The sequence below is a fragment of the Urocampus carinirostris genome, chromosome 19 (genome assembly GCF_059441175.1).
Source record: "Urocampus carinirostris isolate Australia breed hairy pipefish chromosome 19, RoL_Ucar_1.0, whole genome shotgun sequence".
Classification (NCBI taxonomy): domain Eukaryota; kingdom Metazoa; phylum Chordata; class Actinopteri; order Syngnathiformes; family Syngnathidae; genus Urocampus; species Urocampus carinirostris.
Genome location: NC_142367.1, coordinates 20,645,835 through 20,659,928, shown reverse-complemented (window position 1 = coordinate 20,659,928; position 14,094 = coordinate 20,645,835). Strand labels below are relative to the sequence as shown.

Here is a 14,094-nt window from a genome sequence, read left to right as displayed (position 1 = left end):
ATCCCCGTCACCGTAGTGACCTCGTCTTAATCCATTTGTATTTCTTGACACTTCTTTTCATTTCATAACAAGATAATAAAATAAAAATGAAAAACTATTACAATAATAACATATTGGCTTCTTCTTCGGTGCCATAGCTTGAAATCTTTATCTTCACGGGACTTTGTCTTGAGCGGTTATGATTTCTACAGCCCGGCCGGTAGCTTTTATACCCGTGGTCCACACGCGGAAAGGACGTGGAACTGACGCGATGAGGATGCGGAACAGTCGCCGGCGTCTGTTTTGCGGGCATACCACGGATGAACAGCCGGTTGGCCAATTTTGCGCATTTTCTACCGCGGGCAACAACAACAAAAAAATAAAAATAAAAAAAAATTAAAAATCGCAAAATTTTACCCGCGATACAGACGCAAAAGGGAGGTTTTAGGGGCATGTCTCACTGGCAGGAGGCCCCGGGGACGACACAGGACACTCTGGAGGGACTACGTCTCTAGGCTGACCTGGGAACGCCCTGGGATCTCGTCAGATGAAGTGGCTGGGAATAGAGGTCTGGGCTTCCTTGCTGAGGCTGCTGCCCCCGTGACTCAACCCCAGATAAGCGGAAGAAAATGGATGGATGGAATATTTAATGTTTCAACTTTCCAAAAATGTGTTTTGGTAATAATGAATGTGTCCAAAGGGTGGGTCTAATTTGTAGCTCTTTGGTCTATGGACAAAGAAAATTGTCACATCCACCTACACACCTCATTTAAAACAAGATCATCAGGATTTACACTTCCGAAGCAAACCATGGCAAGTTCAACCAGGAAAGACCACTTGGGATTATGACTTGAAATACATCAAAGTGCCAAAACATTTTCCCAGCAATTTTCTGACATTTTTTTGTAAAATATATTCAAGTACTGCCTTTAGCATTTGTTCCCTTGGTTTTATTATCTCATTTCAGAATCCACACCTCTTTTGCTTGCATTCTACCTTATTTGTCTGCATTATTCTAGCTTGCGAAACAATACACGTCCTTTACTACAGAGCTTGTCTTTCTTTTCCATTTCCTAGCTTTGTCATTTCGAATCATGTAGATTTAAGTGTTCCTTGGATGTCCTTCAGGCTTTCTCCTGAATGTCAAAATGAAAACAAGCGAGCAGCTCAGAGAAAGAAGATTTGAGGTGGCCATGTTATGTCGAGCCCTGCAGTCTCAAATTCATTGATCTGATGTTATCAAAAATTAAGCAGGGTAATAAAATGGGCTCACATACCCTCACACCCATGATAAATACCTAAAAAAAAAATCACTATCACATATTGATGTAATGTTCCGTCCTGGTTAACCAGGGCGAAAAGCTTCTCACTTGAACGCAACTCCTCATTTGAGTATTTTGATTTAAGTCTATTCAGAAAATTCTGCTGTTGGAATTTCTCATCGTTATAAATTTCACGACCAAAATGTTTGCCTTAGACTAAGAAGCAAATCAAGGTAAGGCATGGCTCCTCAGTTTTATTTATACATCCAATGGATTTTGGAATGATCTCTTGCTAGCACCAGAGAATAGGTTTCCTCATTCTCTCTGAAATTCCAATCAAGTCCTAGATCCTAAAAATAATGACTTTGATGAGCATTTAGACTTTTACAAGCGCACGGGAACTGATGGCTCGTTTTCTTGGCTACATTATCTATGATGATTGTCACTGAGCTGTCCTTAGCTCACTATTGAATCAGAAGACTGCAAACATCCGATTTGAAAGAAATTTCTGTGATCGTTCGTTGGTTCCAAGGTCGCTATTCTTTTGCAGGGCCCTGATGCGCCACGGGCTCCCCGGGTTCCATTACTGTGGTGACATTTATATATCTTTCCACCTTCAGGCTTCTATCTTCCATTTATCTCAGCTGACAAGCTGAATAATCCTATATGAGCTTGTGCGCTAGCCACCAGACAAACGCCAACTTGCGTGTCGGTAGGAAGTACTTACAGTATGTGTCACATGCCAGGCAGGTCAAAGTTGATTTGCAGTTTTTTTTAACGCAAACTGTGATATGAAGTCAATAAATGGATTTGATAATAAGAAAACAAAGTCCTGTCAGTACTACATAGACACAAAGTCACATTATACACCTGAAATTATGATTTTAAACCCTGACCTTGGTTTAGACATCATGTCGTGTGAATATGATACGTATATCACTATAAGCAGAACAATGACCTCACCATCTCAACCTGTCCGTCAGCCCTGAAATGTGTTTTTGAAGAGTTTCTTTTGATCTTTGGCACTCATCCTCCGACAACCACTGACACGCAAAACACGCTTTGCCTTGCCGTCTGAATCTCTGGTGTTTGTTTTGCTCCTCCACCCACTTGTCTTTCCTTATTAATCCTATCAGATTGCATTAGCATTATATTTGCATTTTTCCTCTCACATGAATTTAATTATAAATCTCTTTTCTCCAAATACTTGTAAAAGGCAACGGGGATACAATAAGTTAAATATATCTACATACACAAATACAACACAAGACCAAATCTATATTGTGTATATGTGTGTTATTGTATGGATATGTACCCTAAAGTGTACATGTCTCAAAATCACAATCGTCCCAGAAAAATCTATCAGTCTGAGTTTACAACTGACACATTGCAAGTAAAGTCAAGTCATGTTTATTTGTATATCCCTTAATCACAGAGTCTCAAATGGCTGCACAGATCAAAGACTATTGCAAACTATTATTACAGACTATCATGACACCATGCCCTCATCTACAAACTACATGAGGACAAATGATACACATATTATGTTACATAAAGTATATGTTATTCATATGCTATAGAGTAGAAGTGTGTTTTAAGCTTAGATTTAAACATTTCCACTGAGGTTGCAGATCGAATCTCAGGGGAAGAGCATTCCACAGCACCGGGGCCCGGAGGGAGAATGCTCTCGAACCTGCGGATCTCTTCTTGGCTCTTGGGATCACTAGTAGACCAGCGTTTTCAGAGCAAAGGCTCTGCTGTCTCAGTCAGATGCGGGGATTATAATTCACATGTTTGTTACTTCCCGTCTCGATTGTCACCGACAACTAACCGACCCAATAGCAGCATATTGAAAATAAAACCCTTACTGTTGAATAAATTACTGTTTCAGTTCTCATTGATGCTATGCTCGTTGAGATGGTGAAGCTGTTATCATGCCATGCATTGTTTGTTATACGGAAAGGGCAGCCTCACGTTTTGATTGGCTGAAAACAGTGCTGTCAGATCTATTAATATTAATAGTCGAGAATATGTAACACTTTTCCTTTGTTAGATAAAAGAGTCGACATGTAAAAAAGAAATCGCTTGGCATGCTTTAAAGACCAGCTTCATTCCATTAAATGATGCGTGTTATACTATTGAGTTAAAATGCCAGCCCTCGGCATTCGCTATTTAACGATTTGCTCAACTACATAAAGATTTGGAAAGGCAGAATGTTGATCATGACTCAGCAGGCTCCCCTAATGTTATGACTGTTAAGTGAAAGTGCACACTTGAAATGAAAATCCTGCAGTGTCGCGGGCTTACGCCAGTGTTATTTGTTCACACGGTGTTATTTGTTCAGTACATTTGCACAAATGATCCCTTGTAAAACCTTTCGCCATGGTTTGTAATCTGCTTCTGTTGCGCAACTGCGTCAAAGTCAGACCGTGAATACAAAACAAGTACAGTACCCGTAACAAAGCGGAAAGTGGTGCAGAATCCCAGCCATAAACAATTTGACTATGACATAACGTGATGAAATTTTTAATATGAGACTTAACAAGGGAGGCAAAATTGGCATCCAATTTGATAAAACTCACATGGCTTTCCTTTGTACAAGCAGAACCACAAAACGAGGACCAGAGATGTAGATTTTTTTTATATTTTATTGGGTCGTTTGGATTTTGATTCCACCAATTCCTTGCTTCCAAGCACCTGCTCAAGCTTTATGGCTTGTCTAATGCGTGTAGCAATGCCTGGCACGGCTGCCCATATGTCGCCATGACCTCCGGCGTAGTAGCAATTACTTCGATGTCATGCTTTTTCATCCATAAAAAGCAATTGGTTCTACATTTTTGTTTAATGACAACTTTATTTGCATTACATTATTAATTATTTGAAGTGCACCTACCATTCTACCCCAATTTTTGACAATTGGTGATAGGCCAAATCCTTACCAATTAAAAAAAAAAAGCATGAACAAATGGCTTCTGCCAAGATGCTTTCCTAAATTTTCTTTTGCTAAAATAAGCAGTGGGATGTTAATTCTTATTTCAAAGAAAGACTTTATTTGACAATCAAGCAAAAGCAGATACTGCTCAATGTTATATGAAAAAAAATCAGAGAGGTTAAAGTATCCTGTGCATGTTCTTCGAAAATATCAGGATCATCACAAAATAAATCAAGATTGTGAGATTTGACGCTTTAAAAGATAAGCGATCGGATATCTACTGGAAAATTTTGATGGTTGCATCCCTAGTTCTTTTCATTATCATGGTAGTGTATGTTGACTATTTTTGCAGATATCCAATTGATTAATTTCTGTTTACTAAAAAAGTTAACGTATTTGTGTATAAAGCGCACCCATTATTTTTATTTATTTAAATATGGGTAAATAAATTGGTTTCACAATTTCTCAGCTCAATCTAAGTATTGTAAGTGACACACGTCGTTAAATACATGCAGCCATGATTAAAATAAAAATTACAATGTACTTATTTAATTCATCAGCTTCATCATCACATACACCTAAGAGTTTTTTCCCTTGTTGTACTTTTTTGTGTTTGTATCGACTTTCAGTTTTCTCGGTTCTCTAAAAATAGTGAGATGAGATAAAACAGAATACCTTTTTGTCTTTCATCTGTATCACTAGTGGTTAGGATTCAGCGCTCTCACAGCCATGACCCGTATTCAATTCTCGTTGCATCTAATGCTTAAGGATCTGAATAATTAATCATTGTGCAAACACGGTAACATACTACCGTAAAACTTGGTGGATGACACACACCCAAGCTGAGTTATTTTAGGTAAAAGAAATAGTGTGCGTTATACTTGAATAAATACGGTGTATAACTTCCTCCTTATGGAAATCTGTGATTTGTTCTGTACAATTAACTTTACAACTACCGCGGATGGAATTTTTGAGCAACAGCACAATTTTTAAATATATTTTTATTTTTAAAGTTCAATACAGTTTGATGCACTTAAATTCCATCGGTATGGAATGACTCACATTTGCACAGTTTAGGGTTATTTCTCTTTCAAGCAGTCGTCATAGAAATTTCTTTGAAAACAAACTCTCAAGGATGAGGAATGCTTGATGGACATCAGGACAGTCCCACAGCGGGCAAAAGGCAAAAACTGTTTGATTTTGCATTCTAGGCACTGTCAAGAAATGGACAGCCCCCCCTGCACCCTGCCTCGACCCCCACAGACGTAGTGTGTTTGTGCACGCCATTCACGCTTACACCTTTTCTCAGTGCATAACTGCGTTGTGTGTGCGCATGTGGTGCACTACATACACAGCAATCTGAAAGAATTCATTTCTCCTTGATGGGTTACAATCAGTAAAATAAATAAATAAGATTTCTCATTTCATGTTTGCATGTGTGTGATGTGCAATACAAGACATACAATAGGATGTGGGTTGAATTATGATGAGGAAAGACATTGAATTAGTAAATATTGTTTTACTTCGATTACAATCCAAACACATCTTTCGGATAAGATGCTCTTTGGAAGATAACCTACCCACCTTTATTAGCTTCTATGAGACAAAAAGTGGATTTCCAGTTGGGTTTTTTTCGTTACAGAATTGAACTAAATGTCGGTGAACCTATGATGAATTCAACAAACTACTTCAGCTATTCATAAATGCTGAAATGGTTCTAACATCTCATTGACATAAAATATTAAATCAAAGACAATGAAGGCCATCTGTGTTTGTGTGCGTTTTTAATTGTGTAGAAGGACAGCAGGTTGACGCGGCACGTCCAGATGGCAAAAAATAAATAAGGCTAACAAGGGTTGAGATTTCAAGCACGGGAGGCGAAAAGTGGTTCTCTAGTCTGGGGATCAGGGGTTAAAAGGATTACAACCTTCGGAGAGGAACAAAATAATGAATGCTAATATGGGATTGAATCCACGCTAGTAATACACAACATTCAGGATACTTGCTCCAGTGGTGACTGCTGGTTGTATGAAAAGGAGTAGCTCATCTTTCTATCGCCTACATTGTTAATGCATTCATTTATTTAAACAGTATGTAAATCATATCCTCCCTTGTCAGTAGCATAATCTGTGACCCTGAGATGGTTTTATCAAAAGGCCCAGTCAACACAACAGTACATTGAATTTGTGACAGTAATACCAGTCGGCCAGCTGGCTTGGCTCATTGCTCAACTGACAACCAATAAAACGTCTTGCCTTTGAAACTAAAAGACTGTTCAACTCAAAATTGGCCAGTCAACCAACAAACTGCTGAGTGACTGATTGGGCTAATTAATTCAACAGACTAAAAAGCCAACTATTTCACTGACTACTCAACAACAGCCCATGCAAAAGACTACTAATCTGAGTGATAAACTCATCAGATGACGATATGACCATCTAGCCAAGCAATTGACGGAATACAATAAGTAATAACCAACAAAGTGATTAACAGGACAATCAATGTATGAAAAGGCTAAAACCACTAAACCACTGGCCAGTCACCTTAGTAAGCCTTTAGCTGGGTGGATAACAAGTTGTGTCCGACTACCAAAAACGAAATGAATATATATATATATATATATATATATATATAACCTGAATAATATAACTATAAATAATCTATTTTACTAAAACAATCTACCAGGTACAAACTGAAAAAGTTATCAACCCGCCCAAAAAAAAAAAACAATAAATCAGAGTGACTGATTTATTAATGCATCAAAACAACCTTGATAAGGTACACCAAGATGATTAGTCAAACCAACTGATCGACTTCTAAACCTTTCACAACATAAATGCATAATACTTTAAAAATAAGTCTATAGAGCGCACCTGACCATAAGCCACACCCAGTAAATGTTTATAGGAAAAAACATTTTGTACATACATAAGCCACACCTGACTATAAGCCGCATGAGATATTTACAATGAAAGACGCTACACAGAAAGAGTTTTAATTATATACGGTACCTTAACGTTCCAACGGCCTGCCGGACTTTTGATAAACAAATGCATGTCTGTCGATGTCAACGGTCACTGAAATATGTCATGCCACATATCATTGGAAAGCGGAAACTCTTGGGTTTCAAGATATGAGAACCATTTCAAAATATACTCATCAGAGAAAGGTCATTATCAGTCTGAACCAAGATAACTGAAACTATAAAGCCTTAAACTTCTTTGATTGTCCCTGGAAATGGCTTCGTCACATCAAGGACAATCCATAGAATCCGACCGTGTAAAATATTTATTCCAAAATATACGATTATGCAGGCAGCACGGTGGTACAGTGGTTAGCGCTTGTGCAGCACAGTTCATGTCATGGGAACCTGTCGTGGGTTCAAATCCAGCTCCAGACTTCCTGTGCGGAGTTTGTATGTTCTCCCCGTGCTTGCATGGGTTTCCTCCGGGCACTCCGGTTTCCTCCCACGTTCCAAAAACATGCATTTCAGGTGAATCGGCCGGTCCAAATTGTCCCTAGGTGTGAATGAGCGAATTAGTTGTCTGTCCCTGTGTGCCCTGCCATTGGTTGGCAACCAGTTCAGGGTGTCCCCTGCCCACTGCCTGGAGATGGCTGGGATGGGCTCCAGCCCCCCCGCGACCCTAATGAGGATAAGCGGTACGGCTAATGAGATGAGATGAGACACGATTATGCAGACAGATAAATAGGAATCCACCTAAAACATCTCTGCATTGTTAGATGTTGCATCTTGTTATCAGTTTGTTTCGCCACCTGATTTACGTTTACAAATAGACTCAAGAAATAATTCCCAATATGGTAGTTAGCGCTGCCCCTTCCATTGAAATTTTTTCCATGTTAAAGGTCTGTTCATGCTAGTTTCATTTATGCACAAAGCGCGAAGTTACATTAAACTTGCGTCTTCCTCAACACATATATTCCACCCTGTCTTACTCTTACTTAGAATCTACACAAACACCTAACAAGGTTGCAAACAAATGAACAATTTCAGTAAAAGTTGATAACTGTGAATAGATTTTCATTCCTGTCAACCTTAGCTGTCACCCGAAGAAAATAAGACGAGGCGGCACAGTAAACAAGCAAATAAGAAGGAGGGTAAAGGTCAAATTAAAAAGAAAATTCATAAAATGAAAGTGAGAAGAAAGCTGTGATAACAAGGCCGTGACACCACCTCCTACTTGTATGCTAGCGTAGCAATAACTTATATTAGTACATAGAATACAGTGCTTTTCCTTCCAGGAGACATAATATGCAGCTTCATATTAAAGCAGGTTTACATTTTATAGATACAGGTCATCATAGGTTTAGTTATTGCTAATTATCACATCGGTAGGTTGGTTCTTTGTCTCACTGAAATGTTTTGCCACCATCTTTCTTACCCTAAGTGGAAAGAAATTTGCATGATTACATTTGTGTCGAATGGTGTTACCTTCCACAACGGCAGAATGTCAGCACTAAATTTGTCCGAGGACTCCCTATGCTAGCTTGTCCCACTAACCACTCTTGTTAACAGCTCTGCTAATCAAGCTGATTGCTACCCCTCTGTTTCAAATGCTAAGTTTAGTATGTTTCTAAAATAGATTCACTCTAAGTTCACCACGAGATGTTAGTGATTACTACCCACTGTACCATACAGAAATGACTGCGTCAACATCCAGTACGTGTCACAAAACTAATGTTTGGGAGAATTTTTGCCTTAATTCGGCAGGGTGGCTGGGCTTTCCCTTACAGATAAGGTGAGAAGCTAGGACATTCAGGAGGGACTCGGTGTAGAGCCGCTGCTGCTCCTCCACATTGAGGAACCAGCTGAGGTGGCTCCAGCATCTGATAAGGATGCCTCCTGGACGTTTCCCTCGAGAGGTGTTCTGAAAATGTCCCTCCGGCGGGAGGCCCCGGGGACGACCCAGGATACACTGGAGACTATGTCTCAAGGGTGGCCTGGGAATGCCTAAGGATCCTGTATGATCAGCTGGGTGAAGTGGCTGGGGATAGGGCGGTCTGGGCTTCTATGCTGAGGCTGCTGCCCCCACGACCCTACCCCGATAAGCGGAAGAAAATGAATGAATGAATGGGTGGGTTTTTTTGCCTGTCCGAACAGAGGTTAATTTATGGATTTATGTCTCAACTGCAAAGCACCGGGCATAATTGGTTTCATTTAGGGTATTTTAATTTAATTTTTAGATGCACCGTTTTTTTCAATATGTATTTTTTATTGTAGCCATTTTTGGTGTTTATATTAGCATTTGCCAAATAATAAACTTCATGCTAAATAAAAAAAAAATCCTCCGATTGTTTGAGTGACTAGTCAACTATTAAAATAGTCGTTAATCGCAGCCCTACAAAATAAACAGTCCAGGATGATTCCATAGCACCTGAATGAATCAACTTGGAAACTCCACCATCTTTGCAATTAACCAAACCTGTACATCAGAGGGAGGGGAGGTTGACCCAACATATCCCTTCCTCCATCAACACCACTCCAGAGTGATATTACTATTCACGAGTCACCTTGGTGTTTGCAAGCGTCTCTGCAAGCATTCACATCTGGGCTGCTTCTCATGCGGCATAAAGCTGCAGCAGAAGAGACTAGAAGGGTTTTTTTTACCATGTGACCTCCACTGCATATCAAATACATAAGATTTTATTGTTTCACAAACGAGTTTCTGTGTAATATAAATCCTGTGGAAGGTCCCAATACAAGCCCCCGATTGATTGCGGTGTAATTCCGCAATCAAGCTTGTCTGATGCGTGAAGTACATGATGCCTGGAAGTGTCTCATGACTGGCAGCAGATGGAATGCAAAGGAAATGTTTCTTTACTCAATAATGTTGACAGAAAACATTGCAGTTGCACGATACATTATCTTTAGGTGTAATGGGAATTTGATGGAGTTTTGTTGCAACATTTTTGTATTCACGTTTCTTCATTTGCCATTTATTGTGAATATCTAAGCAAAATGTGTTATTTTACAGTGTAAATAATTAAAATGTGTACTTTATGTAAATGATCTGCATTTTATATAGCGCTTTTCAAGTCAATGAAGACCTCCCAAAGCGCTTTACAATATGCTCTGTTTTTAATCATCAATAAATCAATCCATTAGTATGCCAACCCCTATTACCAAAGTCAATTTTGAGTTTAAAGAATTTAATATTCAATACAGAATTTAATCGTAACATAGAGCTATGACGAGGGAAATTTAGAATACAGTGCCGGAAAAAAGTAGTTACCCCTTCCTTATTTCTGTATTTTTTGCATATTTATCACAAAAGTTTAAGATCATCAAACCAATTTTAATATCACACAGAGACAACCCAAGAAAATACAAAATGCAGTTTTGAAATTTATTGAAGGTACATGATGTCACATTTGACCACTAGTTGTCACTCTATCCTATAGTGCGACCGGAAACGAGTCTCACAGAGCAGAAGGAAGAAGAATGAACTACGGCGAGTCCGATGACCAAACGTTGGCCCTATTTTAACAGGTTTGCCTTGTTAGCCTAGCCTAACGTCATCGCACACGACTTCCAGTATTCCCTCAACTATCATATTTGTTACACATTCATCCAGTACTCATTTCTCGCTAAAGAAAGTGTTTGATATGCATTTAGGCCGCTGTTGTCTTTAACGACCACTCAAAAAATAGTTTTTTTTTTTTTAATACATTAGAAAGCCTTTACTCCGATGCATATGTGTAAAGCGATTTGACATCATATTGAACTATTTGGTTTTCAGTGATCTCCAAATTTAAACACCAAGTTTGTAAGCCAACATACGTTTTGGTTGAAAGAGCAAAAACTTTATTCCTGATTTATTTAATAGTGTTGGCTGATAAATATTTTGTGTTTCCCCCCTCGTTACCGGCTTAGGTTTGTTTGCAAGATCTTCTTCCGTTCGAGCAGACTCACCGTGGAAATGACATTGATTGAAAACAAGACCGGCTGATCAGGGAACCTGCTAGTTATTTCAAGCTGATGTTTTGGGGAAATAAACACTGAGCTACCTAGTTTCGAGTTTACCTGTGATCTACCGGTAATTCCTAAGTAGCGAGTCAAGTGTTTAATCCAATGCCCTAACACTATTTCATTTAACCATAAACATAACATTGCAACAATTCAACAGACACTCACAACAAACAACATAAATAAATGATCTGAAACTTTTGCAAAGAAGACTGGGCCCAAAACTCTTTTACAGCGTTGTGAAAGATTTATTATCAATTATCATAATTGTTTGATTTGGTATCGCTGCCAAAGGTGACCCAACTCGCAAGTAGGTTCAAGGAGCAACTCCTTCTTTACATAGGGCCAGATACGTTTTGAATTTTTTTGGGCCTTAATAAATTGTATCAACATTGGAAAACTGCATTTCGTATTTCCTTGGGTTGGTCTGCGATAATAAAATTGGTTTGATGACAAACTTTTTGTGAGTGATAAATACTCAAAACAAAATCAGGAGGGGGAACACACTTTTTCACAGCACTGTATATCCAAATTAAATAATCCAATTACCATATTTTCCTCACTATGTCTTACCAGATTATCAGACCCACCCCCGAAAAATAGTCTTTTGACTGATATTTTTCATATATAAGGCGCACTGGCATATAAGAATCATGGAATTTAAACTACAGTGAGAGCTACCATACCCATTTGTTTGTAAACATTGCACATTTTTATATATTTACGGTATTACTGCAATGCAATGATTAATCAGTTGAAAAATGTCGCTGAGCCAAAAAGAATGTATGTTACTGGAAGCGAACACCGGTCGCAGCAGTGACAACGCCGAAACCTAAAAAATACACCACTAGTGATGCACATGATGTATGATACCGATATGACAATGCAACGCCTTTTCACACTATTTTTAATAACAGTGCCAGGTTAGAGAATGGATATAAATCAATGGTTCCCAAACTTTTGCAAGCTGGCGCCCCCTTGGCTCACCAGTGTATTTCTAGCGAGTATTCCTCGTTTGTTGACTCTTGGACTATGGTTACGGAGTCTGCCATGACACTCAATGAGCTCACACGGTGAGTGTGGCATAGTGTGGTGCTTGCAAACTGTTAATTGCGTTTATTGGCTTGTGCTATTCTTAAAACTTGCCTCTGATTGGTCGGCACTTTTAAAACTCCAACAGTAACAATTGTGGTTGGCCAAAACTCCACTACAAAACCTTGAAAAAAACGCTTTGCGGTTTCACAACTGCACTACGTTTAAACTTCTGACTTCGACTTCGGACTGCCGCCCCCCTACCACCCCATTCTTCCTAAATTCTTCCTGCATGGGCTGTTGTTGGCTAGTCAGTGAAATCGTTTTTAGTTTGTTGATTAGGTAATTAATTAGCCCGATCAGTCACTCAACACTTTGTTGGTTGACTGGCCAAAATGCTTGCCTTGTGAAAACAGAGGTTCGCTGACGGACTGATAGCAGGCGAGTGAAAGGACTGAGCTTAAATAGGACGGGGAACCAATCAGGTAACCAGCAGCAGCTGGCGCCAAACGAGCGGGCACAGGTAAGTGTTATGAGTAATCATGAGAGTTTTATGTTTTGATTTGGGTCAGAATTTTATTTATTTAATCGACAATTCATTGCACAAATACGTTAGTATAACGTAAAACCTTGTGTAATAATGCTCACGTATAAATAGTATATCCACCAGTATTTTGCGGTACGTAAGGCTAATAAGGCGCATTGGCTTATATGGCTTATCAAATTTCTAGCTTATTTGGGATATTTACAGTCCGTAAAATACAGCAACTAAATTTACAAAGATAGAAAAGGCGAATTCATGACGAAGTTGTGCCGTCATTGGCCTGTCTCACTTAGTCTTTGAGATCTTTGTCCAGTTGGCATGTACTAGTTCCCATGAGAGCCCGCGGGCCGACATTAGCACAAACAACCCCGCGGAGCTAACCCCCATCTTGACCGTGAAAGAAAGTGACTTGCCAGTCAGCTGAGATGCCGCTCCGGGCTTCCGCCGCCACCATTCGCACCGTCAGAGTGCACACTGAATTCCTTCTGCCGTTTTCACATGACATCAACGACTTAATGGCAAGTGGAGAATCTCCTGGAAACATCAAGCAATTTGTTTCACTCATAAGCAACAGTTAATGGTCAGATTTTCTCTTAATTGAGACAAAAAAGTATGTCTGGAATCTCTCAGAAAAACCCCACAAAACTAGTTGTGTCAAATAAACTGGGGGGGTGTTAGACAAAACTTAAAATTACATTACAATTTCATGATGAGAGGCATGATCGTGTGTGGATGAGAGAGTGGATTTGAGATGGTCGTTAATAAACGCTAAGGGCCCAGCCGATTAATCAGCCGGCTGATTTAATTATTCACATGGGTGGCTGATCTTAATTTATAAGGTAATCTCTTTTTCCCCCTTCTTTCCTCTGCTAGCAGATAAACAAAGAACTAAATTATCACAGATGGCTGATACTGCTGATAACAATTCTAAAGGTTTCTTTCGCCTTTGGTTTGTTCTTGCCTTGATATTGATTGCATTGATAAAGATTGATGCAAGCGTGCTCCACTTCAAATTCACCTACCAAAATGTACATTATCAGGTGACTGGGTTTCTGATTTCCGTGCAACTCAACTTTCTTCATACAGTACCTCCAGTCATTAAACATTTTAGTTGTATTTTCAGGACAATAATGCGCACCTAAAAACCTCAAATTGGCCATGAATTGCAAAGAGTGCTTTGTAACTCGGGGCGCCTTATATACTGTAGAATATGGTGGATAAGCGGTTGAGACCATCTTTTTTTAAAATGACCTCCACAGGTGAATAAGATTGGAAATGAATACGGTATTTATAGGTATGCTTTGCTATATAAGGTTTTAAGTATATTTCCGTATTTGTGTAATGATTATTCAATTAATAA

General features: G+C 39.1%; 1 protein-coding gene across 1 annotated transcript in view; it reads right to left on the bottom strand.

Moving 5' to 3' along the window:
* etv4 (ETS variant transcription factor 4) overlaps positions 1 to 13,260 on the bottom strand; it is a 78,834-nt gene extending 65,574 nt beyond the window's left edge. The window contains exon 1 of the mRNA XM_088323237.1: positions 13,148 to 13,260. The gene's annotated coding sequence lies outside the window, so the exon portion shown is untranslated. The remainder of the gene's footprint in view (positions 1 to 13,147) is intronic.
* Positions 13,261 to 14,094: the final 834 nt, after the last annotated feature.